The 27,698-nt window shown below is 39.9% G+C and overlaps 53 non-coding genes across 53 annotated transcripts; all 53 read left to right on the top strand.

The window, feature by feature from the left end:
• Positions 1 to 2,297: 2,297 nt before the first annotated feature.
• On the top strand, positions 2,298 to 2,370 carry trnav-cac. Its single transcript has one exon. It is a non-coding gene; the product is annotated as a tRNA-Val (tRNA).
• A 126-nt stretch (positions 2,371 to 2,496) lies between these two features.
• trnav-aac lies at positions 2,497 to 2,569 on the top strand. Its single transcript has one exon. It is a non-coding gene; the product is annotated as a tRNA-Val (tRNA).
• A 141-nt stretch (positions 2,570 to 2,710) lies between these two features.
• trnav-cac lies at positions 2,711 to 2,783 on the top strand. The gene has a single exon. It is a non-coding gene; the product is annotated as a tRNA-Val (tRNA).
• Positions 2,784 to 2,909: 126 nt separating this feature from the next.
• trnav-cac lies at positions 2,910 to 2,982 on the top strand. Its single transcript has one exon. It is a non-coding gene; the product is annotated as a tRNA-Val (tRNA).
• Positions 2,983 to 3,123: 141 nt separating this feature from the next.
• trnav-uac lies at positions 3,124 to 3,196 on the top strand. The gene has a single exon. It is a non-coding gene; the product is annotated as a tRNA-Val (tRNA).
• A 126-nt stretch (positions 3,197 to 3,322) lies between these two features.
• trnav-cac lies at positions 3,323 to 3,395 on the top strand. Its single transcript has one exon. It is a non-coding gene; the product is annotated as a tRNA-Val (tRNA).
• Positions 3,396 to 3,521: 126 nt separating this feature from the next.
• Positions 3,522 to 3,594, top strand: trnav-uac. The gene has a single exon. It is a non-coding gene; the product is annotated as a tRNA-Val (tRNA).
• A 126-nt stretch (positions 3,595 to 3,720) lies between these two features.
• On the top strand, positions 3,721 to 3,793 carry trnav-cac. The gene has a single exon. It is a non-coding gene; the product is annotated as a tRNA-Val (tRNA).
• Positions 3,794 to 3,918: 125 nt separating this feature from the next.
• trnav-cac lies at positions 3,919 to 3,991 on the top strand. Its single transcript has one exon. It is a non-coding gene; the product is annotated as a tRNA-Val (tRNA).
• Positions 3,992 to 4,117: 126 nt separating this feature from the next.
• Positions 4,118 to 4,190, top strand: trnav-cac. Its single transcript has one exon. It is a non-coding gene; the product is annotated as a tRNA-Val (tRNA).
• A 141-nt stretch (positions 4,191 to 4,331) lies between these two features.
• On the top strand, positions 4,332 to 4,404 carry trnav-cac. The gene has a single exon. It is a non-coding gene; the product is annotated as a tRNA-Val (tRNA).
• A 126-nt stretch (positions 4,405 to 4,530) lies between these two features.
• trnav-cac lies at positions 4,531 to 4,603 on the top strand. The gene has a single exon. It is a non-coding gene; the product is annotated as a tRNA-Val (tRNA).
• Positions 4,604 to 4,743: 140 nt separating this feature from the next.
• trnav-cac lies at positions 4,744 to 4,816 on the top strand. Its single transcript has one exon. It is a non-coding gene; the product is annotated as a tRNA-Val (tRNA).
• Positions 4,817 to 4,942: 126 nt separating this feature from the next.
• trnav-cac lies at positions 4,943 to 5,015 on the top strand. The gene has a single exon. It is a non-coding gene; the product is annotated as a tRNA-Val (tRNA).
• A 126-nt stretch (positions 5,016 to 5,141) lies between these two features.
• trnav-cac lies at positions 5,142 to 5,214 on the top strand. Its single transcript has one exon. It is a non-coding gene; the product is annotated as a tRNA-Val (tRNA).
• Positions 5,215 to 5,339: 125 nt separating this feature from the next.
• trnav-cac lies at positions 5,340 to 5,412 on the top strand. Its single transcript has one exon. It is a non-coding gene; the product is annotated as a tRNA-Val (tRNA).
• A 140-nt stretch (positions 5,413 to 5,552) lies between these two features.
• On the top strand, positions 5,553 to 5,625 carry trnav-uac. The gene has a single exon. It is a non-coding gene; the product is annotated as a tRNA-Val (tRNA).
• A 126-nt stretch (positions 5,626 to 5,751) lies between these two features.
• Positions 5,752 to 5,824, top strand: trnav-cac. Its single transcript has one exon. It is a non-coding gene; the product is annotated as a tRNA-Val (tRNA).
• A 141-nt stretch (positions 5,825 to 5,965) lies between these two features.
• Positions 5,966 to 6,038, top strand: trnav-aac. The gene has a single exon. It is a non-coding gene; the product is annotated as a tRNA-Val (tRNA).
• Positions 6,039 to 6,179: 141 nt separating this feature from the next.
• On the top strand, positions 6,180 to 6,252 carry trnav-uac. Its single transcript has one exon. It is a non-coding gene; the product is annotated as a tRNA-Val (tRNA).
• A 134-nt stretch (positions 6,253 to 6,386) lies between these two features.
• trnav-cac lies at positions 6,387 to 6,459 on the top strand. The gene has a single exon. It is a non-coding gene; the product is annotated as a tRNA-Val (tRNA).
• A 126-nt stretch (positions 6,460 to 6,585) lies between these two features.
• trnav-cac lies at positions 6,586 to 6,658 on the top strand. The gene has a single exon. It is a non-coding gene; the product is annotated as a tRNA-Val (tRNA).
• A 141-nt stretch (positions 6,659 to 6,799) lies between these two features.
• On the top strand, positions 6,800 to 6,872 carry trnav-aac. The gene has a single exon. It is a non-coding gene; the product is annotated as a tRNA-Val (tRNA).
• Positions 6,873 to 18,727: 11,855 nt separating this feature from the next.
• Positions 18,728 to 18,800, top strand: trnav-cac. Its single transcript has one exon. It is a non-coding gene; the product is annotated as a tRNA-Val (tRNA).
• Positions 18,801 to 18,941: 141 nt separating this feature from the next.
• trnav-uac lies at positions 18,942 to 19,014 on the top strand. Its single transcript has one exon. It is a non-coding gene; the product is annotated as a tRNA-Val (tRNA).
• Positions 19,015 to 19,139: 125 nt separating this feature from the next.
• Positions 19,140 to 19,212, top strand: trnav-cac. The gene has a single exon. It is a non-coding gene; the product is annotated as a tRNA-Val (tRNA).
• Positions 19,213 to 19,338: 126 nt separating this feature from the next.
• On the top strand, positions 19,339 to 19,411 carry trnav-uac. Its single transcript has one exon. It is a non-coding gene; the product is annotated as a tRNA-Val (tRNA).
• Positions 19,412 to 19,536: 125 nt separating this feature from the next.
• On the top strand, positions 19,537 to 19,609 carry trnav-cac. Its single transcript has one exon. It is a non-coding gene; the product is annotated as a tRNA-Val (tRNA).
• A 141-nt stretch (positions 19,610 to 19,750) lies between these two features.
• On the top strand, positions 19,751 to 19,823 carry trnav-uac. Its single transcript has one exon. It is a non-coding gene; the product is annotated as a tRNA-Val (tRNA).
• A 141-nt stretch (positions 19,824 to 19,964) lies between these two features.
• On the top strand, positions 19,965 to 20,037 carry trnav-uac. Its single transcript has one exon. It is a non-coding gene; the product is annotated as a tRNA-Val (tRNA).
• Positions 20,038 to 20,160: 123 nt separating this feature from the next.
• On the top strand, positions 20,161 to 20,233 carry trnav-uac. The gene has a single exon. It is a non-coding gene; the product is annotated as a tRNA-Val (tRNA).
• Positions 20,234 to 20,358: 125 nt separating this feature from the next.
• On the top strand, positions 20,359 to 20,431 carry trnav-cac. Its single transcript has one exon. It is a non-coding gene; the product is annotated as a tRNA-Val (tRNA).
• A 126-nt stretch (positions 20,432 to 20,557) lies between these two features.
• trnav-uac lies at positions 20,558 to 20,630 on the top strand. Its single transcript has one exon. It is a non-coding gene; the product is annotated as a tRNA-Val (tRNA).
• A 141-nt stretch (positions 20,631 to 20,771) lies between these two features.
• On the top strand, positions 20,772 to 20,844 carry trnav-cac. Its single transcript has one exon. It is a non-coding gene; the product is annotated as a tRNA-Val (tRNA).
• A 125-nt stretch (positions 20,845 to 20,969) lies between these two features.
• trnav-uac lies at positions 20,970 to 21,042 on the top strand. Its single transcript has one exon. It is a non-coding gene; the product is annotated as a tRNA-Val (tRNA).
• A 352-nt stretch (positions 21,043 to 21,394) lies between these two features.
• trnav-aac lies at positions 21,395 to 21,467 on the top strand. The gene has a single exon. It is a non-coding gene; the product is annotated as a tRNA-Val (tRNA).
• Positions 21,468 to 21,592: 125 nt separating this feature from the next.
• trnav-uac lies at positions 21,593 to 21,665 on the top strand. The gene has a single exon. It is a non-coding gene; the product is annotated as a tRNA-Val (tRNA).
• A 1,538-nt stretch (positions 21,666 to 23,203) lies between these two features.
• On the top strand, positions 23,204 to 23,276 carry trnav-cac. The gene has a single exon. It is a non-coding gene; the product is annotated as a tRNA-Val (tRNA).
• A 126-nt stretch (positions 23,277 to 23,402) lies between these two features.
• trnav-uac lies at positions 23,403 to 23,475 on the top strand. The gene has a single exon. It is a non-coding gene; the product is annotated as a tRNA-Val (tRNA).
• A 126-nt stretch (positions 23,476 to 23,601) lies between these two features.
• trnav-cac lies at positions 23,602 to 23,674 on the top strand. Its single transcript has one exon. It is a non-coding gene; the product is annotated as a tRNA-Val (tRNA).
• A 125-nt stretch (positions 23,675 to 23,799) lies between these two features.
• trnav-aac lies at positions 23,800 to 23,872 on the top strand. Its single transcript has one exon. It is a non-coding gene; the product is annotated as a tRNA-Val (tRNA).
• Positions 23,873 to 24,011: 139 nt separating this feature from the next.
• On the top strand, positions 24,012 to 24,084 carry trnav-cac. The gene has a single exon. It is a non-coding gene; the product is annotated as a tRNA-Val (tRNA).
• A 126-nt stretch (positions 24,085 to 24,210) lies between these two features.
• Positions 24,211 to 24,283, top strand: trnav-uac. Its single transcript has one exon. It is a non-coding gene; the product is annotated as a tRNA-Val (tRNA).
• A 321-nt stretch (positions 24,284 to 24,604) lies between these two features.
• trnav-cac lies at positions 24,605 to 24,677 on the top strand. The gene has a single exon. It is a non-coding gene; the product is annotated as a tRNA-Val (tRNA).
• A 126-nt stretch (positions 24,678 to 24,803) lies between these two features.
• Positions 24,804 to 24,876, top strand: trnav-uac. Its single transcript has one exon. It is a non-coding gene; the product is annotated as a tRNA-Val (tRNA).
• A 748-nt stretch (positions 24,877 to 25,624) lies between these two features.
• On the top strand, positions 25,625 to 25,697 carry trnav-aac. The gene has a single exon. It is a non-coding gene; the product is annotated as a tRNA-Val (tRNA).
• Positions 25,698 to 25,822: 125 nt separating this feature from the next.
• trnav-cac lies at positions 25,823 to 25,895 on the top strand. The gene has a single exon. It is a non-coding gene; the product is annotated as a tRNA-Val (tRNA).
• A 126-nt stretch (positions 25,896 to 26,021) lies between these two features.
• Positions 26,022 to 26,094, top strand: trnav-cac. The gene has a single exon. It is a non-coding gene; the product is annotated as a tRNA-Val (tRNA).
• Positions 26,095 to 26,219: 125 nt separating this feature from the next.
• Positions 26,220 to 26,292, top strand: trnav-aac. The gene has a single exon. It is a non-coding gene; the product is annotated as a tRNA-Val (tRNA).
• A 141-nt stretch (positions 26,293 to 26,433) lies between these two features.
• Positions 26,434 to 26,506, top strand: trnav-aac. Its single transcript has one exon. It is a non-coding gene; the product is annotated as a tRNA-Val (tRNA).
• Positions 26,507 to 26,632: 126 nt separating this feature from the next.
• trnav-uac lies at positions 26,633 to 26,705 on the top strand. The gene has a single exon. It is a non-coding gene; the product is annotated as a tRNA-Val (tRNA).
• A 312-nt stretch (positions 26,706 to 27,017) lies between these two features.
• Positions 27,018 to 27,090, top strand: trnav-uac. The gene has a single exon. It is a non-coding gene; the product is annotated as a tRNA-Val (tRNA).
• A 126-nt stretch (positions 27,091 to 27,216) lies between these two features.
• trnav-uac lies at positions 27,217 to 27,289 on the top strand. Its single transcript has one exon. It is a non-coding gene; the product is annotated as a tRNA-Val (tRNA).
• The last annotated feature ends 409 nt before the right edge of the window (positions 27,290 to 27,698 follow it).

The raw sequence follows: 27,698 nt of genomic DNA, 5'->3' as shown, positions 1-27,698 counted from the left end.
GCCTAAAACCAAATGTTAATGATATTCACTGCATGTATTGAATTTCCAAAATATTTTATCTGTTATAATACCTCTTTATAATCACTTCTTACTGAATGTGTCAAAGAGCACTGTTTCACCGCCTGGTTTCGAACCTGGGACTTCACGTGGAATGCGAATGTGATAACTACTACACACAGAAACTGAGTGCATGTGATTTGTAAGGACTAAACCCCATTTTAAACTGATATTCCACTGCAAAATAGACATTTATGAAAGCAACTATTCTCTGTTATAATACATTGCTTACTGGATGTGTCAAGGAGCACTGTTTCCACCGGTTCTCGAACCGGGACTTTCGACGTGTGAAGCGACATGATAACCCTACAGACTACGAAACCTCTGCATGTGCTTTTTGCAAGGATAAACCAAAGTTTACTGATATCACGGCATGTATTTGAATTTCAAAATACAGCATTTAAGAAAGCAACTATTCTCTGTTATAAATACAGTTCTTACTGAATGTTCAAGAGCACTGTTTCCACCCGGTTTCGAACCGGGACCTTCGCGTGTGAGGAACGTGATAACCCTACACTACAGAAACTTGTGCAATGTGATTTTGCAAGGATAAACCAAATTGTTATGATTTCACTACATGTATTGAATTTCACAATATTATTATCTCTCGTTATAATACATACGTTTCTTACTAAATGTGCAAGAGCACTGTTTCCACCGGTTCGAACTGGTGGGGGGGGACCTTTCGCGGTGTAAGCGAACGTGATAAACCACTAACTACAGACAACGCTGCATGGGGATTTTGCAAGGGACTAACCAATTTAACTGATATTCACTGCATGTATTTTGAATTTCCAAAATATTATTATTCCTGTTATAAATACAGTTTTACTGCATTTCAAAGAGCACTGTTTCCGCCCGGTTTCGAACCGGGGACCTTAAGCGTGTAGCGAACCTGTGAAACCACTACACTACGAAAACTGCTGCATGTGGATTTTGCAAGGCTAAACCAAATTTCTGATATTCACTGCATGTATTTGAATTTCCAAAAAATTATTATTCTCTGTTATAATACGGTTCTTACTAATGTGTAAAGAAGCACTGTTTCCACCCGGTTTTCGACACCGGGGACCTTTTCGCGTGTGAAGCGAACATGATAACCACTACACTTACAGAAACTGCTGCATGGGACTTTTGCAAGGACTAAACCAAATTTTACTGATATTCACTGCATGTATTTGAATTTCCAAACTATATTATTCTGTTAAAAACTACAGTTTCGTTATGCATGTGTTCCAGAGCACTGTTTACCCGGGTCTTCGGGGGGGGAAACGGGACCTTAGCGCTTAAAGCGAACGTAGAAAACCACTCATTACAGAAACTGCTGCATGTGTTTTTGCAAGGACTAAACCAATTTTACTGATATTCACTGCATGTATTGAATTTCCAAAATATTTTATTCTCTGTTATAATACAGTTCTACTAACTGCATGTGGCAAAGAGCACTGTTTTCCACCGAGGTTTCGAACCGGGGAGCCTTTCGCGTGAAGCGAACGTGATACCACTCACTACAGAAATGCTGCATGTGATTTTTGCAAGGAACTAAACCAAATTTACTGACTATTCCACTGCATGATTTGAATTTCCAAAATATTATTATTCTCTGTTATAAATACAGTTCTTACTAATGTGTCACAGAGCCACTGTTTCCCCGGTTTCGAACCGGGGACCTTTCAGCGGTGTGATGCGGAACGTGATAACTGACTACACTACAGAAATGTGCATGGTATTGTTGCAAGACTAAACCATTTTACTGATATTCACTGCATAGTTGAATTTATGCAAAGCATATACTATTCTCTGTTATAATACAGTGCTTACTGGATGTGTCAAAGAGCACTGTTTCCACACTAGGTTCGAACCTGGGACCTTGCCGTGTATGGCGAACCGTATAACCTACTACACTACAGAAACTGCTGCATTGTGTTGTCGTAGGACTAAACCACATTGTTCTGATATTCACTGCATATGAATTAAAATTTAATTTAAGCGCTTCTCTTTATAAATACAGTGCTTTCTGGTGTGTCAAAGAGCACTGTTTCAGCCGGTTCGAACCGGGACCTTTCGCGTGTAAGCGAAAGTGATAACCACGTACACTAACAGAAACTCTGCATGTGCTTTTTGCAAGAGCTAAACGACAATTTACTGATATTCACTGCATTTTTGAATTCCAAAATACAGCATTTACAGAAGCAACTATTCTCTGTTCAGTTTAGTCCTTGCAAAAATCACATGCAGCAGTTTCTGTAGTGTAGTGGTTATCACGTTCGCTTCACACGCGAAAGGTCCCCGGTTCGAAACCGGGCGGAAACAGTGCTCTTTGACACATTCAGTAAGAACTGTATTTATAACAGAGAATAATAATATTTTGGAAATTCAAATACATGCAGTGAATATCAGTAAAATTTGGTTTAGTCCTTGCAAAAATCACATGCAGCAGTTTCTGTAGTGTAGTGGTTATCACGTTCGCTTAACACGCGAAAGGTCCCCGGTTCGAAACCGGGTGGAAACAGTGCTCTTTGACACATTCAGTAAGAACTGTATTTATAACAGAGAATAGTTGCTTTCATAAATGCCTTATTTTGGAAATTCAAATACATGCAGTGAATATCAGTAAAATTTGGTTTAGTCCTTGCAGAAATCACATGCAGCAGTTTCTGTAGTGTAGTGGTTATCACATTCGCTTCACACGCGAAAGGTCCCCGGTTCGAAACCGGGCGGAAACAGTGCTCTTTGACACATTCAGTAAGAACTGTATTTATAACAGAGAATAATAATATTTTGGAAATTCAAATACATGCAGTGAATATCAGTAAAATTTGGTTTAGTCCTTGCAAAAATCACATGCAGCAGTTTCTGTAGTGTAGTGGTTATCACGTTCGCTTCACACGCGAAAGGTCCCCGGTTCGAAACCGGGTGGAAACAGTGCTCTTTGACACATTCAGTAAGAACTGTATTTATAACAGAGAATAGTTGCTTTCATAAATGCCGTATTTTGGAAATTCAAATACATGCAGTGAATATCAGTAAAATTTGGTTTAGTCCTTGCAAAAATCACATGCAGCAGTTTCTGTAGTGTAGTGGTTATCACGTTCGCTTTACACGCGAAAGGTCCCCGGTTCGAAACCGGGCGGAAACAGTGCTCTTTGACACATGCAGTAAGAACTGTATTTATAACAGAGAATAATAATATTTTGGAAATTCAAATACATGCAGTGAATATCAGTAAAATTTGGTTTAGTCCTTGCAAAAATCACATGCAGCAGTTTCTGTAGTGTAGTGGTTATCACGTTCGCTTCACACGCGAAAGGTCCCCGGTTCGAAACCGGGTGGAAACAGTGCTCTTTGACACATTCAGTAAGAACTGTATTTATAACAGAGAATAATAATATTTTGGAAATTCAAATACATGCAGTGAATATCAGTAAAATTTGGTTTAGTCCTTGCAAAAATCACATGCAGCAGTTTCTGTAGTGTAGTGGTTATCACGTTCGCTTTACACGCGAAAGGTCCCCGGTTCGAAACCGGGTGGAAACAGTGCTCTTTGACACATTCAGTAAGAACTGTATTTATAACAGAGAATAATAATATTTTGGAAATTCAAATACATGCAGTGAATATCAGTAAAATTTGGTTTAGTCCTTGCAAAAATCACATGCAGCAGTTTCTGTAGTGTAGTGGTTATCACGTTCGCTTCACACGCGAAAGGTCCCCGGTTCGAAACCGGGCGGAAACAGTGCTCTTTGACACATTCAGTAAGAACTGTATTTATAACAGAGAATAGTTGCTTTCATAAATGTCTTATTTTGCAGTGAATATCAGTAAAATTTGGTTTAGTCCTTGCAGAAATCACATGCAGCAGTTTCTGTAGTGTAGTAGTTATCACATTCGCATCACACGTGAAAGGTCCCCGGTTCGAAACCGGGCGGAAACAGTGCTCTTTGACACATTCAGTAAGAACTGTATTTATAACAGAGAATAATAATATTTTGGAAATTCAAATACATGCAGTGAATATCAGTAAAATTTGGTTTAGTCCTTGCAAAAATCACATGCAGCAGTTTCTGTAGTGTAGTGGTTATCACGTTCGCTTCACACGCGAAAGGTCCCCGGTTCGAAACCGGGTGGAAACAGTGCTCTTTGACACATTCAGTAAGAACTGTATTTATAACAGAGAATAGTTGCTTTCATAAATGCCGTATTTTGGAAATTCAAATACATGCAGTGAATATCAGTAAAATTTGGTTTAGTCCTTGCAAAAATCACATGCAGCAGTTTCTGTAGTGTAGTGGTTATCACGTTCGCTTCACACGCGAAAGGTCCCCGGTTCGAAACCGGGTGGAAACAGTGCTCTTTGACACATTCAGTAAGAACTGTATTTATAACAGAGAATAATAATATTTTGGAAATTCAAATACATGCAGTGAATATCAGTAAAATTTGGTTTAGTCCTTGCAAAAATCACATGCAGCAGTTTCTGTAGTGTAGTGGTTATCACGTTCGCTTCACACGCGAAAGGTCCCCGGTTCGAAACCGGGTGGAAACAGTGCTCTTTGACACATTCAGTAAGAACTGTATTTATAACAGAGAATAGTTGCTTTCATAAATGCTTATTTTGGAAATTCAAATACATGCAGTGAATATCAGTAAAATTTGGTTTAGTCCTTGCAAAAATCACATGCAGCAGTTTCTGTAGTGTAGTGGTTATCACGTTCGCTTCACACGCGAAAGGTCCCCGGTTCGAAACCGGGCGGAAACAGTGCTCTTTGACACATTCAGTAAGAACTGTATTTATAACAGAGAATAATAATATTTTGGAAATTCAAATACATGCAGTGAATATCAGTAAAATTTGGTTTAGTCCTTGCAAAAATCACATGCAGCAGTTTCTGTAGTGTAGTGGTTATCACGTTCGCTTCACACGCGAAAGGTCCCCGGTTCGAAACCGGGTGGAAACAGTGCTCTTTGACACATTCAGTAAGAACTGTATTTATAACAGAGAATAATAATATTTTGGAAATTCAAATACATGCAGTGAATATCAGTAAAATTTGGTTTAGTCCTTGCAAAAATCACATGCAGCAGTTTCTGTAGTGTAGTGGTTATCACGTTCGCTTCACACGCGAAAGGTCCCCGGTTCGAAACCGGGCGGAAACAGTGCTCTTTGACACATTCAGTAAGAACTGTATTTATAACAGAGAATAGTTGCTTTCATAAATGTCTTATTTTGCAGTGAATATCAGTAAAATTTGGTTTAGTCCTTGCAAAAATCACATGCAGCAGTTTCTGTAGTGTAGTAGTTATCACGTTCGCTTCACACGCGAAAGGTCCCCGGTTCGAAACCGGGTGGAAACAGTGCTCTTTGACACATTCAGTAAGAACTGTATTTATAACAGAGAATAGTTGCTTTCATAAATGCCGTATTTGGAAATTCAAATACATGCAGTGAATATCAGTAAAATTTGGTTTAGTCCTTGCAAAAATCACATGCAGCAGTTTCTGTAGTGTAGTGGTTATCACGTTCGCTTTACACGCGAAAGGTCCCCGGTTCGAAACCGGGCGGAAACAGTGCTCTTTGACACATGCAGTAAGAACTGTATTTATAACAGAGAATAATAATATTTTGGAAATTCAAATACATGCAGTGAATATCAGTAAAATTTGGTTTAGTCCTTGCAAAAATCACATGCAGCAGTTTCTGTAGTGTAGTGGTTATCACGTTCGCTTCACACGCGAAAGGTCCCCGGTTCGAAACCGGGCGGAAACAGTGCTCTTTGACACATTCAGTAAGAACTGTATTTATAACAGAGAATAGTTGCTTTCTTAAATGCTGTATTTTGGAAATTCAAATACATGCAGTGAATATCAGTAAAATTTGGTTTAGTCCTTGCAAAAATCACATGCAGCAGTTTCTGTAGTGTAGTGGTTATCACGTTCGCTTAACACGCGAAAGGTCCCCGGTTCGAAACCGGGCGGAAACAGTGCTCTTTGACACATTCAGTAAGAACTGTATTTATAACAGAGAATAGTTGCTTTCATAAATGCCTTATTTTGGAAATTCAAATACATGCAGTGAATATCAGTAAAATTTGGTTTAGTCCTTGCAAAAATCACATGCAGCAGTTTCTGTAGTGTAGTGGTTATCACGTTCGCTTTACACGCGAAAGGTCCCCGGTTCGAAACCGGGCGGAAACAGTGCTCTTTGACACATTCAGTAAGAACTGTATTTATAACAGAGAATAGTTGCTTTCATAAATGCCTTAAATTCAAATACATGCAGTGAATATCAGTAAAATTTGGTTTAGTCCTTGCAGAAATCACATGCAGCAGTTTCTGTAGTGTAGTGGTTATCACATTCGCTTCACACGCGAAAGGTCCCCGGTTCGAAACCGGGCGGAAACAGTGCTCTTTGACACATTCAGTAAGAACTGTATTTATAACAGAGAATAATAATATTTTGGAAATTCAAATACATGCAGTGAATATCAGTAAAATTTGGTTTAGTCCTTGCAAAAATCACATGCAGCAGTTTCTGTAGTGTAGTGGTTATCACGTTCGCTTCACACGCGAAAGGTCCCCGGTTCGAAACCGGGTGGAAACAGTGCTCTTTGACACATTCAGTAAGAACTGTATTTATAACAGAGAATAGTTGCTTTCATAAATGCTGTATTTTGGAAATTCAAATACATGCAGTGAATATCAGTAAAATTTGGTTTAGTCCTTGCAAAAATCACATGCAGCAGTTTCTGTAGTGTAGTGGTTATCACGTTCGCTTAACACGCGAAAGGTCCCCGGTTCAAAATTGGGCGGAAACAGTGCTCTTTGACACATTCAGTAAGAACTGTATTTATAACAGAGAATAGTTGCTTTCATAAATGACTTATTTTGGAAATTCAAATACATGCAGTTGTCGTGTCTTTGACTATGCCAGATTAATTGCTATGACATGCTATTCTATAAAATAATTTCTCCGTAATTAATATTACCTGATTGAACTAATCATGTAAATGTTAATTAACTAGAGAGGGACACCACGAAATAATATTTATAGAGCTGTTATCTTTCGAATAAACTCTTAAAGATTTAGTAATATTTTACTAAATAGCAGTCACATTAATCGTCATTTTATTCAGTCTCATCTGAAAGTTGTAAGTCCTTGATTATCTGCAAGAATCCTGGCTAACAAGTTGAATCAGCAATACAAAATTGGGTTCAATTATTTATTTACTAAATACCTAACTAATCACACAGAAACACACATACACCATTAAATCATAACTTTATCACAAATTACGTCATACAGAAAAAGATCCCTAGCGGGCGGAATAGGTATGACAGCTTGTTACACAAAGGGAAGGGGGGAGTCCTAGTGAAAGAGCGGGAGACTTGACATAGGCGAGCTGTGCTATCGTAAATACAGTATCTTATGCATTCTAAATTACCGCCCATTTGAAGAGGAAAATGCAATCAATATTTACTCTGAGCTGCGCTTCAGTAGGTTGGTGGTAGATGGACCGTGTCGCCAACCCGAGTCCTCTGTCCTTTGAAGAATGTCTCTGGTAGTCACGGGAACGTTGTGTGTATTAGACGGGATACTTGGACTGTCCTTCCGAACCTGCGTTTAGCTGTTGCTAACTCAAAGGCTAGGAGATATCACTTCTGTAGTGAATACGAGTTCAAAGTTCGTACCATTCACAATCAAAGTCCATGCTGATGTTGGCTTCATCTATAGTGATTATCTGAACCATTCTGACACTGGATCGTCATCCTAGAGTACCCGGAACAGAAAGTTATATTCTGGTTCGTGGCTTTTATAGTGGAGGGAGAGGGGTGTGTCTGAAAAGTCTATTATAACCCATGCCTCTTCACAGGGGCGGACCACTGTGAGCAGAGGAAAACTTATGAAAGCATAGATCTCTCATTTGGAGGCTAAAATTACATTTCATCTCTTCACAAATAATGTCATATTCAAACATTTGAATTAAACAGCAATTCCATGTGAATCCGATATCTCTGACATTTAGACTTTCCACAGTAGAGTTTATGCCATTCTATCCTCGATGAGAATGTGTCAGAGGGCAACCGAACTGACATAATATACCTTAAGTACCACCGCATATGTTCAGTTGGTCGGGTTACCAGAATATAGTTCATTTCCCCCAACTTCTGATGTTACCCAGAATCTCTATGTTAACCAAGGGGTTTTCTTATGTCACATCAGTTATAGTAGGGAGAGAGAAAAAGGGGGAAAGAGGTATTTATGACTGTCATAAACCTACCCCCAACCCAACGTCATGACAGTCCCCCCATGTTGGGTTCAATCTTGCGATTAACCTGCATGTTGCAAACCAACATACAAATGACCGTGGGTTGTCCTGGTTGTGGACCATCGTTGTGGTCCCCATCTGGTGGTCGACCCGGGTAGGGTTTCTGCGAATGAAGAAGTCTACTCCATGGCTGGACAGCGGATGTCCAGTTGGTGATCGCTGTGGCAGTCCCCCCTCTGGTGTGGTCGACCCGGGTAGGGTGTCTGCAAATGAAGAAGTCTGCTCCATGGTTGGGCAGCGGAGGTCCGGATTGGGATCGCCGTTCCGGACCCGTCGTCTGGTTGTCCAGACTGGAAGATCTGGGCAGTAACTTAGGCAGATGTTAACCTCTAACGCCTCCCTAACCCGGATCCGGGATCCCCCCCAACACAAAAGCTGACTAGCATAGCCTAGCCTAAAGTTACAGGGATATCATAAAATAAAATGTTCATGAAATCACAAGTCCAAGACACCAAATGAAAGATACAGATCTTGTGATTCAAGCCATCATCTCTGATTTGTAAAATGTTTTACAGGGAAGACACAATATGTAAATCTATTAGCTAACCACTGTTAGCAAAAGACAACAATTTTCTTACTCCACCATTTTCTTACTGCATCAGTAGCTATCACCAATTCGGCCAAATAAAGATATTGATAGCCACTAACCAAGAAAAAACCTCATCAGATGACAGTCTGATAACATATTTATTGTATAGGATAGGTTTTGTTAGAAAAATGTGCATATTTCAGGTATAAATCATAGTTTACAATTGCACCCACCATCACAACTCGACTAGAAAAAATACAGAGAGCAACGTGTATTACCTAATTACTAATCATAAAACATTTCTTAAAAATACACAGCGTACACTAATTGAAAGACACAGATCCTGTGAATCCAGACAATATTTCAGATTTTCTAAGTGTCTTACAGCGAAAACACAATAAATCGTTATATTACCATAGCACATGTGCAAACATTACCCCAGCATTGATTCACGGCAAAGAGAGCGATAACGTTATCATCGCCAAAATATATTAATTTTTTCACTAACCTTCTCAGAATTCTTCAGATGACACTCCTGTAACATCATATTACAACATACATATAGAGTTTGTTCGAAAATGTGCATATTTAGCCACCAAAATCATGGTTAGACAATGAGAAAAGTAGGCAAGCTGGTCAGAAAATGTCGGGCGCCATATTAGACAGTGATCTAGTCTTATACATAAATACTCATAAACTTGACTAAAAAATACAGGGTGGACAGCGATTGATAGACAATTTAATTCTTAATGCAATCGCTGAATTACATTTTTTAAATTATCCTTACTTTTCAATACAGGTTGCGCCAAGCGAAGCTACACCAAACAAAATGGCGGCATAAGCGTTTAACATTTTTCGACAGAAAAACGATTTATCATCATAAATAGTTCTTACTATGAGCTGTTCTTCCATCAGAATCTTGGGCAATGAATCCTTTCTCCGGTCTAATCGTCTTTTGGTCGAAAGATGTCCTCTTGTCCCGTCGAAATGGCCAATTACGTTCACCATGCACTCGAAAAGTGCCCAGCTCCTCAAAGTGTATCACACAGAAATGCCATAAAATCGCCCTAAACGGATATAAATTGCTATAAAACGGTTCAAATTAACTACCTTATGATGTTTTTAACACCTATAACGAGTAAAAACATGACCGGAGAAATATTACTGGCTAAACAACAGCTTGGAAAGAGGCAAGTCCGATGTCCATCGTGCGTCAGGCGCAGGCAGGAAAAGAAAGCTACTTCCGGTCTTTGGTGTTTTATAGAGGCCCTGATTGCGCAATCGACTCCATTCAAAGCGTCACCACGTACTGACATCCAGAGGAAGACGTAGGCAGTGTTTGTCTCTTCATAGCATTTACAGGGACTTTACAACCGACCTGGGAACAGGGGCAAAGATTTCTGAAATCTCACTCCCTGTCATGAAAAGTGCTGTAGAAGGAGTTCTGTTTCACTCAGAGACAAAATTCCAACGGCTATAGAAACTAGAGAGTGTTTTCTATCCAATAATAATAATAATATGCATATTGTACGAGCAAGAATTGAGTAGGAAGCCGTTTAATCTGAAGACCGATTTATGCTAAGTCGAAACAGCACCCCCTATATTCGCAAGAAGTTAACAACGCACACACACTCATGAAATATATCATTACATTTCCTCCCAAATGAGCGGCGTTGTGGCACTAACTGATGGTTGTATGGGGAAGTTGTTTATGGCTATCACTTTCTACATGCCGAAGAAAATGAAACAAAATGAATGAAAGCATAAACAAAACAAAAACTAGTTATTGGCAAAATAACTTGGCAAAATGACCCTATCATGGCATTGTCTAATGTCATATCTAGGGCTCTTCTAATTTGCGGGGTGTCGGTTAAGGTACTATCCTAAGTTGATAACTATGTGATACGTCTACAGCTGTAAGGCACTAGTTTTGGGCAGTCTACAGGGACGACCTATGGACTTCTGAGAAGAAAACTGGTGAGTGCTGTAGCTGTAGAGTTAAAGGCCTCAAAATAAATGTTCAACTTTACTAAGGCTGGTATTTTGCTCGGACCCATAAGTGATCCGAGCATAAATCCTAATTGGATGTTCCGTTGTACATGTGCGTTTATGCTTACGCAAGCACACATGCCAAGGGAAGGAAACCAAGTATTCTGGCAGATTACAACTTGTTCAGAATGAGTCTGACGTAGTCAGGTAATTTTCAGGTCAATGCCTGGAGGTCAGTCAGAATTGGTGTCGAGGGAGTCTGTAGTGGTTTTACTACCAGTCACTGTCTTCCACTATTGTAGTGGCAGTAGGTATGAAGAAATATACTTCATAGCTATGTTATCCACGGAGGAGCTAACCTCATGACGGAAGTACTGTAAGTATTAGACCAGTCGTACGTGGTGTGATCGTGGTTCCTGACTTCTAATAACTTTTCTCCTGAACGGAGGAATCTATTTATTAGTGGCGTGTGTAACCATTGGAAGAGTGCAATGGAGATTCCCTTCCCCGCGCTGCACTCTGAGTGACTCCTATGTTGCTATTATCAGTAGCAATTTAACTTGTGAGGTTACTAATCCTCTTACTGAGTGTTGCTGGGCTGACTGTGGTATTGGTACTGGTACTCAAGGGGTCCAGTTGTCCTACCGATTTATTCTGAAATTTATCCAACAGGAATACATGATTAGAGCATTTTACTAGTTGTCTTGTAGTGACTACTACACAAGGCAAGGAATGATTATTGTTGCCATTTGTTTTGGAGGTGGACAAGTCAACTGGACTTCCTTTACGACCAGTGTGGTACACCTCAGTACTATCTTAGATGTGTTCTAAGAGGCCCCTAGACAGGGATTATGTCTGCTCCTCACTGTTCTCAAAGGGGAGTTTACAACTAGATTTGATTTATGCTCTGGCGGCCTCTTACGGTGTTGTCCGTAGTCTCGACCCCCCCACCGGCCTCGATAAGGCTCATCATGGGTCTGGGCTACTATTCCCCCCCTTTGCGTCTTGGGACCCCCCCACCTGCATGTGGTGTTGGTATCCGAGGCGCAAACGAAAGGTTCGGACCCTATGTACGAGTTGTCAGTGGCCGCGTTATTATGAGAATGGCTGCAACCTTTCAACCAAATCTCCTGGTGTTTGTGCTTCAACACCCTTAGTGGCTGTCGAGGTCTGTCAGTCATCACCGCGTCCGCGCGTGGCAACCTCTTCAGTACCTGCGAACTGAGACGAGGATATCGGTCTGTGATATCGCAAAGTGTTTCACCAGTGGGAATCATTGGGTCAGTTGCTGGACTGATGCCATTAGTGTCATTGTAAGGGTTGACAGTCCCCAACAAAGCGGAAGGTGTATCATCGGAAGAAGAGTATACTCTGCGCATCGATGTTTTTCTTGCTGAGACGGCCGCAGTGCTTGCGGAAGTGTCCGAAGGGCAAGAGAAGTTCATCTCAACTACCGTATTGCACGACTGCACGGAGGAGGAGGGAAGTAGCTCATTCACAGAGACAGCTGGCTCGAAATCATGAAAAGAATTGTCAATCAGATTGGCTGATGGAATGTGTTGAGATATCGTAATATCTCCTTGGATCGGATTCTGCCCCAAGAGGGTTTTAAACGTCTTTTTCCCAAGGGGTGCTTTTGACAGATATCCCTCGTGACTGACTGTGTTGCAGCTAGCATTAGGGGAAGACAGTGTGGTCAGTGGAGAAGGCACTGTGGCCTGTGACCATACCTGGTTGGTTTTCCAATCCATCAATGGGAGTAACCGATCCATCAAGTCTGCTCCAAGTAGCAGGGGTACAGTTTCGAGGCTAGTAACATACACAGGGTGGACGAGCGATAAGTCCTTGAAGTGTAGTTTCAGCATGACTCTCAATGTGAGAGGCGAGGTAGTCTGAGTGACCCCTCGAAGTGTAGTGTCACATCGTTTCACTTTTAACCAACGTTTAGTTGGCTTCAAAGCCCTTTTTAGATCATCAAACAATGTTTGAGAGATGAGTGATATTGTCGCACCCGAATCAATTAGCGCATGACAAGAGAAGCAGTCCTCCAGGACTGTTTCCAGGTATGGTCGTTTCGATTCGTGTTTAGTGGACATGTTCCCCACAAAGTGGAGTGGTCTTTCGCAACAACGTGATGTGTCAATTCTGTTCAAGGTGGAAGCAGATTGACTTTTACGATTTTGAGTGGGCTTGGCTTTAACGAAGCGTTTGACCTTTTTCTTCACAACCTTTGTATCAGAGTTTATAGACGAAGCCCGTGGGCTTGTTTCTTGGTCAATCGGGCCCTGGATAGGGTCTCGAGTGAAAGCAGGAGGGATTTGAATTTTAACGTCCTTGCTATGGGTGTTAATTCCTGCGGACCTGGAGTCCGGTAATTCCCTGTCTAGTCCTTGTGACTTATCTTTTACCCTTTTCTCAAATGTTTCTCGCTTTAGTTCTTCACCTAGTGGAACTTCTGGAGAACATTGGTCTACGTTTTGATCATCCTTCAACCCTTTGTTACCCTTGTGCTCTGACACTTTGTGTGGGTTGGGTGCAGGAACGTAGTGAACAGGTCGATTGTAGCGGTAGTCGTTTTGATGGCGACGTGCTTTACGGTTATTTCGACCGCGGAGGTTATTGGAATCATGGTTTCGTGGTAGAAACTGTTGTTGTGCGTCATCTCTTAACGCTCCAATACCTGATAATGCACCCTCTGACTGGAGTGAGTGCTCCTGGTCAAACTTCAAAACCGAGTGGTCAGGGCTCTTGGCGTTGCGAGCTTTTGATGCTTCAAAAGCTGTGCTTGCAAGCTCTCTGAGTTGTAAGATGGGCAAGCCAATGTGGGCTGCAGTGCCCAAGTAGGTAATGAAGGTGGGATACATGTTCGACAGGAACATTTGTTTAAATGGTAACAGGTCTTCCATGCCTGGTTCAGTGAGTAGGCCAAAGTAAGCTGAACGAAGCCTATGATAGTAAGCTTGTGGGTGTTCATTCCGAGGTTGTTTGACCGTGTTAGCCAGTGAGCTATCGTGTTTGCGAGTTGCAGAACCACTGAATTCTAATTTCAAAGCTGTGGCAAGTTTAGCGTAGTCATTTAGCACGTGTTTCTGTTGTAGGCGAATGAACCTTGTCACGTGTCTATTCGACGTTCGCTTCAACAGGTAAACCCTGTCAGAACCCGTAGCGTTCGTGTAGCCATCCAACGCGTCCTCTATGTCAGCTAGGAACGTCTCAGTATCGTTTGGCTGACCTGGAACGGGGTCAAAGGTGGGGAAATACTTGACGAGTTTGTCAAGGTATTCCGCGTCAAGCGGGCGGAGAGGGTGGGCTTTATCCTGTGGGGAAAGTGGGGCCAAAAGGCCAAGAGGAGAAGCCAAGCTTTGGCTTTGTTGGCCAAGAGGCGCCATATTACTCAGTGCCGAATGGCCAAGCGGAGAAGACTGGGGGACACCTGACGGAGGCAATGTCTGAAACCTATCGTCTTCACTCCTTTGAGTACCGGGCTCCGGTTGCTTGGATGGATAGTCACGCTGTAGAGCGTGACCCTTCTGGACTTCCTCCAGATGGTACCTAAGGGTGGTATTCTGCTGCATTGCAGAGTCCACTTGAGCGCTTAGAGTACTGATTTTGGACACGTGAGTGTCGCACTTGCTCCTTTCGGTCTCAAACTTATCTGTCATGGTTTGCAAATAGAGGTCGTGAGTACGGAGCGAGAGATTCAGTGATGAGATTTCTTCCGTTTGCTTAGAAATCAAGATTTCCATCTTCATCACCCGAGTTCTCTCATCATTCATTTGTTCAGCGACTTCAATGAGTTCTGCTGATTTGTCATCCAACTTCGTCATTGTGTTCATCAACTGATCGTCTTTGGTCTGCAGAATTTTGAGTAGAACCGTGTTACTCTGAGTAACGTTCAATAAAACAGCCTGCATGTTATCAAATTGCGCGCTCCTATTTGTAGATAACTCAACAGATTTATCTAGTTTGGAGTGGACTACCTCGTATTTAGTTTTGGCTAAATTGAGTTGTTCCTGGAGACAACGATTTTGTTGAAGAGTTTGTGCTCGTTCATCGTCATAAGTATTTGCAATTACTTTCAATTGTTCAGATTGAAATTGTTCAGATGTTTTCATTTCCTGCTTTTGTCAATAGTGGCTCAGTTCTCTCCGCCTGTATCCCAATGCTAGCCATGACTGGCACGTGCTTCAGCTGTGCACGGTGGTATTGAACCGATGCCACATTCTTATGGCGATACATTAGTGCAAAAGTGGGGAGAACCGTCACAAAGCCTGTGTTTGATGGTTGATTTTGGAGAGCGTTCGCAATTTCGGCTGTTTTTTCACTAATGGCATAATTAGGGTTGCTATCGCTGCTGAGGTCAGAGATCGATCCTTTTATGGGTGGAGGTTCACTACTTAGCGGAGGAGTGGTGACCCCCTCCTTTGATAGCTTGCACATTATTAGAAAAGTTTAGAGGAAAAATGTTCCCTAAATTTATTCAAAGTTTGGGTTTGGAATTAATTGGAAGCTGCAAAGACAAGTTTCATCTATCTATAGATGTTGACGAACTACCAGTACTGTACCAGTAATGTGGAAGTTGGACGTGAATGAATTTGCAAAAGCAAATTGAATTAATTAATCAATGCCAATGATTAATCCTACCTGTGTAGGCTATCTGGGTATTAAACTTTAATTAACATGAGATGTGGCTTCATCTAGGTTAATATGAGAAGTTTAAAAGTGTCTCATTTGATTGGAAGAACATTAAATTATGTTCAACAATTTAACTTATTAAATTGAATGAGACGATAATCCATAAAATCTCTGTTGATTGGATATCATAAGTGTAGACCATAAGTAGACCAAATGTTGGGCACATTCAACACTGTGGCACTTCTCCCTAAGGCCGAAACCACATGGGATTCCCGCTGGGGCGGGGCTTCTGTCAATACTGGATTACTGAATGGGTTTTGAAAAACCCAAATTTTACTGATTGATCAATTTAATGATAAATCAAACCTGTATAGGCAATTTGTGAATTAAACTTTAATTAACCTGAGAAGTGCTTAATCTAGGTAAGGGAACTCCCCCCTCAATTGTACAAAATAACATGGCAAGTTATTGGCACCGAGCGAACCATATACACAATGGAAAAGTACACTATTTCTGGCGGTGTTTCATCCAAAGTTGATGGCAAATGCCATATTGTAAATGAGCTGTGTAACACCCCAAAAATCCTATAGTGGGCGAGTGTGTTCTATCTAAATTTTTCATAGGCTTACTGTAACGCAAGTCAAGACCCAAGAGTAAAATTTTGAGATTTTGAAAGTTTTGGCAAAAACTTATCACCCCCTTTAAAAAAGTGCTTTCTGGACCGTTTTTCGAAATTCTTTCGAGTTTTATGTCAATTACACATGTGTAAGAACTGTATGAAAATACTTTTGTCAAATTTTATTAACATAATTTTTTTGAAATGTTTATTTGTACTTAAGAAATATGTTTTGTGCATTTGGAATGTGATTTCATAGGAAGTCAAAAGTCAAAAGTCAAACATTTGGAAAATTTGGAAAAAACGTATCACCCCCTTTAAAAAAGTGCTTTCTGGACCGTTTTTTGAAATTATTTCGATTTTTAGGTCAATTACACATGTATAAGAACTGTATGAAAATACATTAGTCACATTTTATTATCATAATTTTTTATAAATGTTTATTTGTACTTAAGGAATATGTTTTGTGCATTTGGAATGTGATTTCATAGGAAGTCAAAAGTCAAAAGTCAAAAATGTCAAAAATTTGGAAAAAACGTATAACCTCCTTTAAAAAAGTGCTTTCTGGACCGTTTTTTGAAATTCTTTCGATTTTTAGGTCAATTACACATGTATAAGAACTGTATGAAGATACTTTAGTCACATTTTATTATCATAATTTTTTTTGAAATGTTTTCTTGTACTTAAGGAATATGTTTTGTGCATTTGCAATCTGATTTAATATGAAGTCAAAAATGTGAATAAATTAGAAAAAACTTATCAACCCCTTTAAAAAAGTGCTTTTTGGATTCCATAGTCGAAAATAACATTTTATTTTTAAAAGGCCAAAATGAAGCATTTAAAACCGTTTTGAAAAATGACGCCTGGTAACCCAAAACATGAAACATAGAATATTTTTTGACTTTTTTTGGAAACCTCCTTAAATCACTCAGGCCGGACCCCCATTGACTCGAGAAGAAAAAACTAAACAAAAATTCCAGAAGAAAAAACATAGAATATTTTCTGACTTTTTTTGAAAACCTCCATAAATCACTCAGGCCAGCACCCATTGATTTTTGGCCGTAGAATAGTGCTCCCAGAGCGGGTATGGAAGTCTGGATCCCCCCTAAAAGCATTTAAGGCTCTGTGTGTCTTTAAGCACCATACTTTTTCATTCCATCCTTGCTGTGTGTGTCTGTGTGTGTGTGTGTGTGTGTGAGCTTTTCTTTGACATCTGTTTAGAGAAATGACTGATTTACACTTCATGAGGGTTGCCTAATCACACACTTAAAGTTTTGGAAAGATCTGACTTTTTTAACCCTTTGAAACAGCACCTATGACCCCATTTTAAGGCACTTCCGGTTGGCACAGGAAGCTATAAGTAAATACATATCCTGATCGGGGTATGCTTTTACAGAATCCTGAGTTTTAAGTCTATACGTTAAGAACTGACTGATTTACACAGGGTTGAATGCACTATATATCACAAACTGCTGGTTGGGTATGGCAAAACACTTTTAGGGTGATTTTATCACTTCCGGTTGCTCTAGGAAGCTTAGAATCAACACAGGTAGACCTCATAGTGGCTTGATGGATTGTCATTGAAGACAGGTTCATAAGACATTCATAACCCACATAGGGTTTATTTAAAGAATGCACGTTACATTTGCATATGATTCAACAGTGAAAAACATCACATCATATTGCAAACATAACACACTGTTGAATCATATTGCAAACATAACACACACTGTTACGTTTGCAATATGATTCAACACATCATATTGCAAACGTAACAGTGTGTGTTATGTTTGCAATATGATGTGTTGAATCATATTGCAAACATAACACACACTGTTACATTTGCAATATGATTCAACACATCATATTGCAAATGTAACGTGCATTATTTAAATACTTTAGAAATACAAAAAACTCACCAACAGTGAGTTTGGTGTCAGATGGTATCAGTTTGGTGTCTAAATATATCTAATTGACTGATGAACACCGACTTGCTAGTTGACTTTTGTGCATTTGCAATATGTTTCAACAGGGGGGTCCCATCACAAAAAGCGACATGATGAAATTTAACACAACGAGCGATGGAGAGGAACCACTATCACTGCCCGGCCATCCTGAGGTCATCAGGCCGTTCACTTTTGCATTTCTAAAGTATTTAAGAGAATGTACGTTACATTTGCAATATGATGTGATGTTTTTCACTGTTGAAGCACATTGCAAATGCACGTTAGATTTGCAATAGGATGTGATGTTGAATCATATTGCAAATGTAACGTGCATTCTTTAAATACTTTAGAAATACAAAAGTCAACGTCCTGATGACCTCAGGATGGCCGGGCAGTGATAGTGGTTCCTCTCCATCGCTCGTTGCGAATTATCAGCATGGAATAAACCAAACCAGTGGTTATCACGTTCGCTTTACACGCGAAAGGTCCCCGGTTCGAAACAGTGCTCTTTGACACATCCAGTAAGAACTGTATTTATAACAGAGAATAATAATATTTTGGAAATTCAAATACATGCAGTGAATATCAGTAAAATTTGGTTTAGTCCTTGCAAAAATCACATGCAGCAGTTTCTGTAGTGTAGTAGTTATCACATTCGCTTCACACACGAAAGGTCCCCGGTTCGAAACCGGGTGGAAACAGTGCTCTTTGACACATTTAGTAAGAACTGTATTTATAACAGAGAATAGTTGCTTTCATAAATGCCGTATTTTGGAAATTCAAATACATGCAGTGAATATCAGTAAAATGTGGTTTAGTCCTTGCAAAAATCACATGCAGCAGTTTCTGTAGTGTAGTGGTTATCACGTTTGCTTTACACGCGAAAGGTCCCCGGTTCAAAACCGGGCGGAAACAGTGCTCTTTGACACATCCAGTAAGAACTGTATTTATAACAGAGAATAGTTGCTTTCATAAATGCCTTATTTTGCAGTGAATATCAGTAAAATGTGGTTTAGTCCTTACAGAAATCACATGCAGCTGTTTCTGTAGTGTAGTAGTTATCACATTCGCTTCACACGTGAAAGGTCCCCGGTTCGAAACCGGGTGGAAACAGTGCTCTTTGACACATTCAGTAAGAACTGTATTTATAACAGAGAATAATAATATTTTGGAAATTCAAATACATGCAGTGAATATCAGTAAAATGTGGTTTAGTCCTTACAAAAATCACATGCAGCAGTTTCTGTAGTGTAGTGGTTATCACGTTTGCTTTACACGCGAAAGGTCCCCGGTTCGAAACCGGGCGGAAACAGTGCTCTTTGACACATTCAGTAAGAACTGTATTTATAACAGAGAATAATAATATTTTGGAAATTCAAATACATGCAGTGAATATCAGTAAAATTTGGTTTAGTCTTGCAAAACTTACATGCAGCAGTTTCTGTAGTGTAGTGGTTATCACATTCGCTTCACACGCGAAAGGTCCCCGGTTCGAAACCGGGTGGAAACAGTGCTCTTTAACACATTCAGTAAGAAATGTATTTATAACAGAGAATAGTTGCTTTCATAAATGCCGTATTTTGGAAATTCAAATACATGCAGTGAATATCAGTAAAATTTGGTTTAGTCCTTGCAAAAATCACATGCAGCAGTTTCTGTAGTGTAGTGGTTATCACGTTCGCTTTACACGCGAAAGGTCCCCGGTTTGAAACCGGGCGGAAACAGTGCTCTTTGACACATTCAGTAAGAACTGTATTTATAACAGAGAATAGTTGCTTTCATAAATGCTGTATTTTGGAAATTCAAATACATGCAGTGAATATCAGTAAAATTTGGTTTAGTCCTTGCAAAAATCACATGCAGCAGTTTCTGAAGTGTAGTGGCTATCACGTTCGCTTTACACGCGAAAGGTCCCCGGTTCGAAACCGGGTGGAAACAGTGCTCTTTGACACATTCAGTAAGAAAGGTATTTATAACGGAGAATAATAATATTTTGGAAATTCAAATACATGCAGTGAATATCAGTAAAATTTGGTTTAGTCCTTGCAAAAATCACATGCAGCATCTATAGTGTAGTGGTTATCACGTTCGCTTTACACGCGAAAGGTCCCCGGTTCGAAACCGGGTGGAAACAGTGCTCTTTGACACATCCAGTAAGAACTGTATTTATAACAGAGAATAGTTGCTTTCATAAATGTCTTATTTTGCAGTGAATATCAGTAAAATGGGGTTTAGTCCTTACAGAAATCACATGCAGCAGTTTCTGTAGTGTAGTAGTTATCACATTCGCATCACACGTGAAAGGTCCCCGGTTCGAAACCGGGCGGAAACAGTGCTCTTTGACACATTCAGTAAGAACTGTATTTATAACAGAGAATAATAATATTTTGGAAATTCAAATACATGCAGTGAATATCAGTAAAATTTGGTTTAGTCCTTGCAAAAATCACATGCAGCAGTTTCTGTAGTGTAGTGGCTATCACGTTCGCTTTACACGTGAAAGGTCCCCGGTTCGAAACCGGGTGGAAACAGTGCTCTTTGACACATTTAGTAAGAACTGTATTTATAACAGAGAATAGTTGCTTTCATAAATGCCGTATTTTGGAAATTCAAATACATGCAGTGAATATCAGTAAAATGTGGTTTAGTCCTTGCAGAAATCACATGCAGCAGTTTCTGTAGTGTAGTGGTTATCACGTTCGCTTCACACGCGAAAGGTCCCCGGTTCGAAACCGGGCGGAAACAGTGCTCTTTGATACATTCAGTTAGAAATGTATTTATAACAGAGAATAGTTGCTTTCATAAATGCCTTATTTTGCAGTGAATATCAGTAAAATGTGGTTTAGTCCTTGCAGAAATCACATGCAGCAGTTTCTGTAGTGTAGTGGTTATCACGTTCGCTTTACATGCGAAAGGTCCCCGGTTCGAAACCTGGTGGAAACAGTGCTCTTTGACACATTCAGTAAGAGCTGTATTTATAACAGAGAATAATAATACTTTGGAAACTGGCCACCCCTCATAGCCTGGTTCCTCTCTAGGTTTCTTCCTAGGTTTTGGCCTTTCTAGGGAGTTTTTCCTAGCCACCGTGCTTCTACACCTGCATTACTAGCTGTTTGGGGTTTTAGGCTGGGTTTCTGTACAGCACTTCGAGATATTAGCTGATGTACGAAGGGCTATATAAAATAAACTTGATTGAGAATAGTTGCTTTCATAAATGCCGTATTTTGGAAATTCAAATACATGCAGTGAATATCAGTAAAATTTGGTTTAGTCCTTGCAGAAATCACATGCAGCAGTTTCTGTAGTGTAGTGGTTATCACATTCGCTTAACACGCGAAAGGTCCCCGGTTCGAAACCGGGCGGAAACAGTGCTCTTTGACACATCCAGTAAGAACTGTATTTATAACAGAGAATAGTTGCTTTCATAAATGCCTTATTTTGCAGTGAATATCAGTAAAATGTGGTTTAGTCCTTACAGAAATCACATGCAGCAGTTTCTGTAGTGTAGTGGTTATCACGTTCGCTTTACACGCGAAAGGTCCCCGGTTCGAAACCGGGCGGAAACAGTGCTCTTTGCCACATGCAGTAAGAACTGTATTTATAACAGAGAATAGTTGCTTTCATAAATGACTTATTTTTGGAAATTCAAATACATGCAGTTGTCGTGTCTTTGACTATGCCAGATTAATTGCTATGACATGCTATTCTATAAAATAATTTCTCCGTAATTAATATTACCTGATTGAACAAATCATGTAAATGTTAATTAACTAGAGAGGGACACCACAAAATAATATTTATAGAGCTGTTATCTTTCGAATAAACTCTTAAAGATTTAGTAATATTTTACTAAATAGCAGTCACATTAATCGTCATTTTATTCAGTCTCATCTGAAAGTTGTAAGTCCTTGATTATCTGCAAGAATCCTGGCTAACAAGTTGAATCAGCAATACAAAATTGGGTTCAATTATTTATTTACTAAATACCTAACTAATCACACAGAAACACACATACACCATTAAATCATAACTTTATCACAAATTACGTCATACAGAAAAAGATCCCTAGCGGGCGGAATAGGTATGACAGCTTGTTACACAAAGGGAAGGGGGGAGTCCTAGTGAAAGAGCTGGAGACTTGACATAGGCGAGCTGTGCTATCGTAAATACAGTATCTTATGCATTCTAAATTACCGCCCATTTGAAGAGGAAAATGCAATCAATATTTACTCTGAGCTGCGCTTCAGTAGGTTGGTGGTAGATGGACCGTGTCGCCAACCCGAGTCCTCTGTCCTTTGACGAATGTCTCTGGTAGTCACGGGAACGTTGTGTGTATTAGACGGGATACTTGGACTGTCCTTCCGAACCTGCGTTTAGCTGTTGCTAACTCAAAGGCTAGGAGATATCACTTCTGTAGTGAATACGAGTTCAAAGTTCGTACCATTCACAATCAAAGTCCATGCTGATGTTGGCTTCATCTATAGTGATTATCTGAACCATTCTGACACTGGATCGTCATCCTAGAGTACCCGGAACAGAAAGTTATATTCTGGTTCGTGGCTTTTATAGTGGAGGGAGAGGGGTGTGTCTGAAAAGTCTATTATAACCCATGCCTCTTCACAGGGGCGGACCACTGTGAGCAGAGGAAAACTTATGAAAGCATAGATCTCTCATTTGGAGGCTAAAATTACATTTCATCTCTTCACAAATAATGTCATATTCAAACATTTGAATTAAACAGCAATTCCATGTGAATCCGATATCTCTGACATTTAGACTTTCCACAGTAGAGTTTATGCCATTCTATCCTCGATGAGAATGTGTCAGAGGGCAACCGAACTGACATAATATACCTTAAGTACCACCGCATATGTTCAGTTGGTCGGGTTACCAGAATATAGTTCATTTCCCCCAACTTCTGATGTTACCCAGAATCTCTATGTTAACCAAGGGGTTTTCTTATGTCACATCAGTTATAGTAGGGAGAGAGAAAAAGGGGGAAAGAGGTATTTATGACTGTCATAAACCTACCCCCAACCCAACGTCATGACACAGTGAAGATCAGTAAAATTTGGTTTAGTCCTTACAGAAATCACATGCAGCAGTTTCTGTAGTGTAGTAGTTATCACATTCGCTTCACACGCGAAAGGTCCCCGGTTCGAAACCGGGCGCAAACAGTGCTCTTTGACACATTCAGTAAGAACTGTATTTATAACAGAGAATAATAATATTTTGGAAATTCAAATACATGCAGTGAATATCAGTAAAATTTGGTTTAGTCCTTGCAAAAATCACATGCAGCAGTTTCTGTAGTGTAGTGGTAATCACGTTCGCTTTACACGCGAAAGGTCCCCGGTTCGAAACCGGGTGGAAACAGTGCTCTTTGACACATTCAGTAAGAACTGTATTTATAACAGAGAATAATAATATTTTGGAAATTCAAATACATGCAGTGAATATCAGTAAAATTTGGTTTAGTCCTTGCAGACATCACATGCAGTAGTTTCTGTAGTGTAGTGGTTATCACATTCGCTTCACACGTGAAAGGTCCCCGGTTCGAAACCGGTTGGAAACAGTGCTCTTTGACACATTCAGTAAGAACTGTATTTATAACAGAGAATAGTTGCTTTCATAAATGCCTTATTTTGCAGTGAATATCAGTAAAATGTGGTTTAGTCCTTGCAGAAATCACATGCAGCAGTTTCTGTAGTGTAGTGGTTATCACATTCGCTTAACACGCGAAAGGTCCCCGGTTCGAAACCGGGCGGAAACAGTGCTCTTTGACATTCAGTAAGAACTGTATTTATAACAGAGAATAGTTGCTTTCATAAATGCCGTATTTTGGAAATTCAAATACATGCAGTGAATATCAGTAAAATTTGGTTTAGTCCTTGCAAAATTCACATGCAGCAGTTTCTGTAGTGTAGTGGTTATCACGTTCGCTTCACACGCGAAAGGTCCCCGGTTCGAAACCGGGTGGAAACAGTGCTCTTTGACACATTCAGTAAGAACTGTATTTATAACAGAGAATAATAATATTTTGGAAATTCAAATACATGCAGTGAATATCAGTAAAATTTGGTTTAGTCCTTGCAAAAATCCCATGCAGCAGTTTCTGTAGTGTAGTGGTTATCACGTTTGCTTTACACGCGAAAGGTCCTCGGTTCGAAACCGGGTGGAAACAGTGCTCTTTGACACATTCAGTAAGAACTGTATTTATAACAGAGAATAGTTGCTTTCATAAATGGCTTAATTTATGCAGTGAATATCAGTAAAATTTGGTTTAGTCCTTGCAGAAATCACAATGCATGCAGTTTCTGTAAGTGTAGTGGCTATCACGTTCGCTTAACACGCGAAAGGTCCCCGGTTCGAAACAGTGACAGGATCTTGACACATCCAGTAAGAACTGTATTTATAACAGAGAATAGTTGCTTTCATAAATGCCTTATTTTGCAGTGAATATCAGTAAAATGTGGTTTAGTCCTTACAGAAATCACATGCAGCAGTTTCTGTAGTGTAGTAGTTATCACATTCGCATCACACGCGAAAGGTCCCCGGTTCGAAACCGGGTGGAAACAGTGCTCTTTGACACATTCAGTAAGAACTGTATTTATAACAGAGAATAATAATATTTTGGAAATTCAAATACATGCAGTGAATATCAGTAAAATTTGGTTTAGTCCTTACAGAAATCACATGCAGCAGTTTCTGTAGTGTAGTGGTTATCACATTCGCTTTACACGCGAAAGGTCCCCGGTTCGAAACCGGGTGGAAACAGTGCTCTTTGACACATTTAGTAAGAACTGTATTTATAACTCTTAATGATCGGCTATGAAAAGCCAACTGACATTTATTCCTGATTATTATTTGACCATGCTTGTCATTTATGAACATTTTGAAAATCTTGGCTCTCTCTAATTTTCTCCTTCTCTCTTTCTTTCTCTCGGAGGACCTGAGCCCTAGGACCATACGTCGGGACTACCGGGCATGATGACTTCTTGCTGTCCCCAGTCCACCTGGCCTTGCTGCTATTCCAGTTTCAACTGTTCTGCCTGCGGTTATGGAACCGCCACCTGTCCCAGACCTGCTGTTTTCAACTCTTAATGATCGGCTATGAAAAGCCAACTGACATTTATTCATGATTATTATTTGACCATGCTTGTCACTTATGAACATTTTTGAACATCTTGGCATAGTTCTGTTATAATCTCCACCCTGCACAGCCAGAAGAGGACTGGCCACCCCTCATAGCCTGGTTCCTCTCTAGGTTTCTTCCTAGGTTTTGGCCTTTCTAGGGAGTTTTTCCTAGCCACCTGTGCTTCTACACCTGCATTACTAGCTGTTTGGGGTTTTAGGCTGGGTTTCTGTACAGCACTTCGAGATATTAGCTGATGTACGAAGGGCTATATAAAATAAACTTGATTGAGAATAGTTGCTTTCATAAATGCCGTATTTTGGAAATTCAAATCCATGCAGTGAATATCAGTAAAATGTGGTTTAGTCCTTGCAAAAATCACATGCAGCAGTTTCTGTAGTGTAGTGGTTATCACATTCGCTTAACACGCAAAAGGTCCCCGGTTCGAAACCGGGCGGAAACAGTGCACTTTGACACATTCAGTAAGAACTGTATTTATAACAGAGAATAGTTGCTTTCATAAATGCCTTATTTTGCAGTGAATATCAGTAAAATTTGGTTTAGTCCTTACAGAAATCACATGCAGCAGTTTCTGTAGTGTAGTAGTTATCACATTCGCATCACACGTGAAAGGTCCCCGGTTCGAAACCGGGCGGAAACAGTGCTCTTTGACACATTCAGTAAGAACTGTATTTATAACAGAGAATAATAATATTTTGGAAATTCAAATACATGCAGTGAATATCAGTAAAATTTGGTTTAGTCCTTGCAGACATCACATGCAGTAGTTTCTGTAGTGTAGTGGTTATCACATTCGCTTCACACGCGAAAGGTCCCCGGTTCGAAACCGTGTGGAAACAGTGCTCTTTGACACATTCAGTAAGAACTGTATTTATAACAGAGAATAGTTGCTTTCATAAATGCCTTATTTTGCAGTGAATATCAGTAAAATGTGGTTTAGTCCTTGCAGAAATCACATGCAGCAGTTTCTGTAGTGTAGTGGTTATCACATTCGCTTAACACGCGAAAGGTCCCCGGTTCGAAACCGGGCGGAAACAGTGCTCTTTGACACATTCAGTAAGAACTGTATTTATAACAGAGAATAGTTGCTTTCATAAATGCCGTATTTTGGAAATTCAAATACATGCAGTGAATATCAGTAAAATTTGGTTTAGTCCTTGCAAAATTTACATGCAGCAGTTTCTGTAGTGTAGTGGTTATCACGTTTGCTTAACACGCGAAAGTTCCCCGGTTCGAAACCGGGTGGAAACAGTGCTCTTTGACACATTCAGTAAGAACTGTATTTATAACAGAGAATAATAATATTTTGGAAATTCAAATACATGCAGTGAATATCAGTAAAATTTGGTTTAGTCCTTGCAAAAATCCCATGCAGCAGTTTCTGTAGTGTAGTGGTTATCACGTTTGCTTTACACGCGAAAGGTCCCCGGTTCGAAACCGGGTGGAAACAGTGCTCTTTGACACATTCAGTAAGAACTGTATTTATAACAGAGAATAGTTGCTTTCATAAATGCCTTATTTTGCAGTGAATATCAGTAAAATTTGGTTTAGTCCTTGCAGAAATCACATGCTGCAGTTTCTGTAGTGTAGTGGTTATCACGTTCGCTTAACACGCGAAAGGTCCCCGGTTCGAAACAGTGCTCTTTGACACATCCAGTAAGAACTGTATTTATAACAGAGAATAGTTGCTTTCATAAATGCCTTATTTTGCAGTGAATATCAGTAAAATGTGGTTTAGTCCTTACAGAAATCACATGCAGCAGTTTCTGTAGTGTAGTAGTTATCACATTCGCTTTACACGCGAAAGGTCCCCGGTTCGAAACCGGGTGGAAACAGTGCTCTTTGACACATTTAGTAAGAACTGTATTTATAACAGAGAATAATAATATTTTGGAAATTCAAATACATGCAGTGAATATCAGTAAAATTTGGTTTAGTCCTTGCAAAAATCACATGCAGCAGTTTCTGTAGTGTAGTGGTTATCACATTCGCTTTACACGCGAAAGGTCCCCGGTTCGAAACCGGGTGGAAACAGTGCTCTTTGACACATTTAGTAAGAACTGTATTTATAACTCTTAATGATCGGCTATGAAAAGCCAACTGACATTTATTCCTGATTATTATTTGACCATGCTTGTCATTTATGAACATTTTGAAAATCTTGGCTCTCTCTAATTTTCTCCTTCTCTCTTTCTTTCTCTCGGAGGACCTGAGCCCTAGGACCATACGTCGGGACTACCGGGCATGATGACTTCTTGCTGTCCCCAGTCCACCTGGCCTTGCTGCTATTCCAGTTTCAACTGTTCTGCCTGCGGTTATGGAACCGCCACCTGTCCCAGACCTGCTGTTTTCAACTCTTAATGATCGGCTATGAAAAGCCAACTGACATTTATTCATGATTATTATTTGACCATGCTTGTCACTTATGAACATTTTGAACATC

The sequence above is a fragment of the Salvelinus namaycush genome, unplaced genomic scaffold (assembly GCF_016432855.1).
Source record: "Salvelinus namaycush isolate Seneca unplaced genomic scaffold, SaNama_1.0 Scaffold3207, whole genome shotgun sequence".
Taxonomy (NCBI): domain Eukaryota; kingdom Metazoa; phylum Chordata; class Actinopteri; order Salmoniformes; family Salmonidae; genus Salvelinus; species Salvelinus namaycush.
Note: the sequence above shows the minus strand (reverse complement) of the source record. Positions and strands in the feature narration are given on the sequence as shown.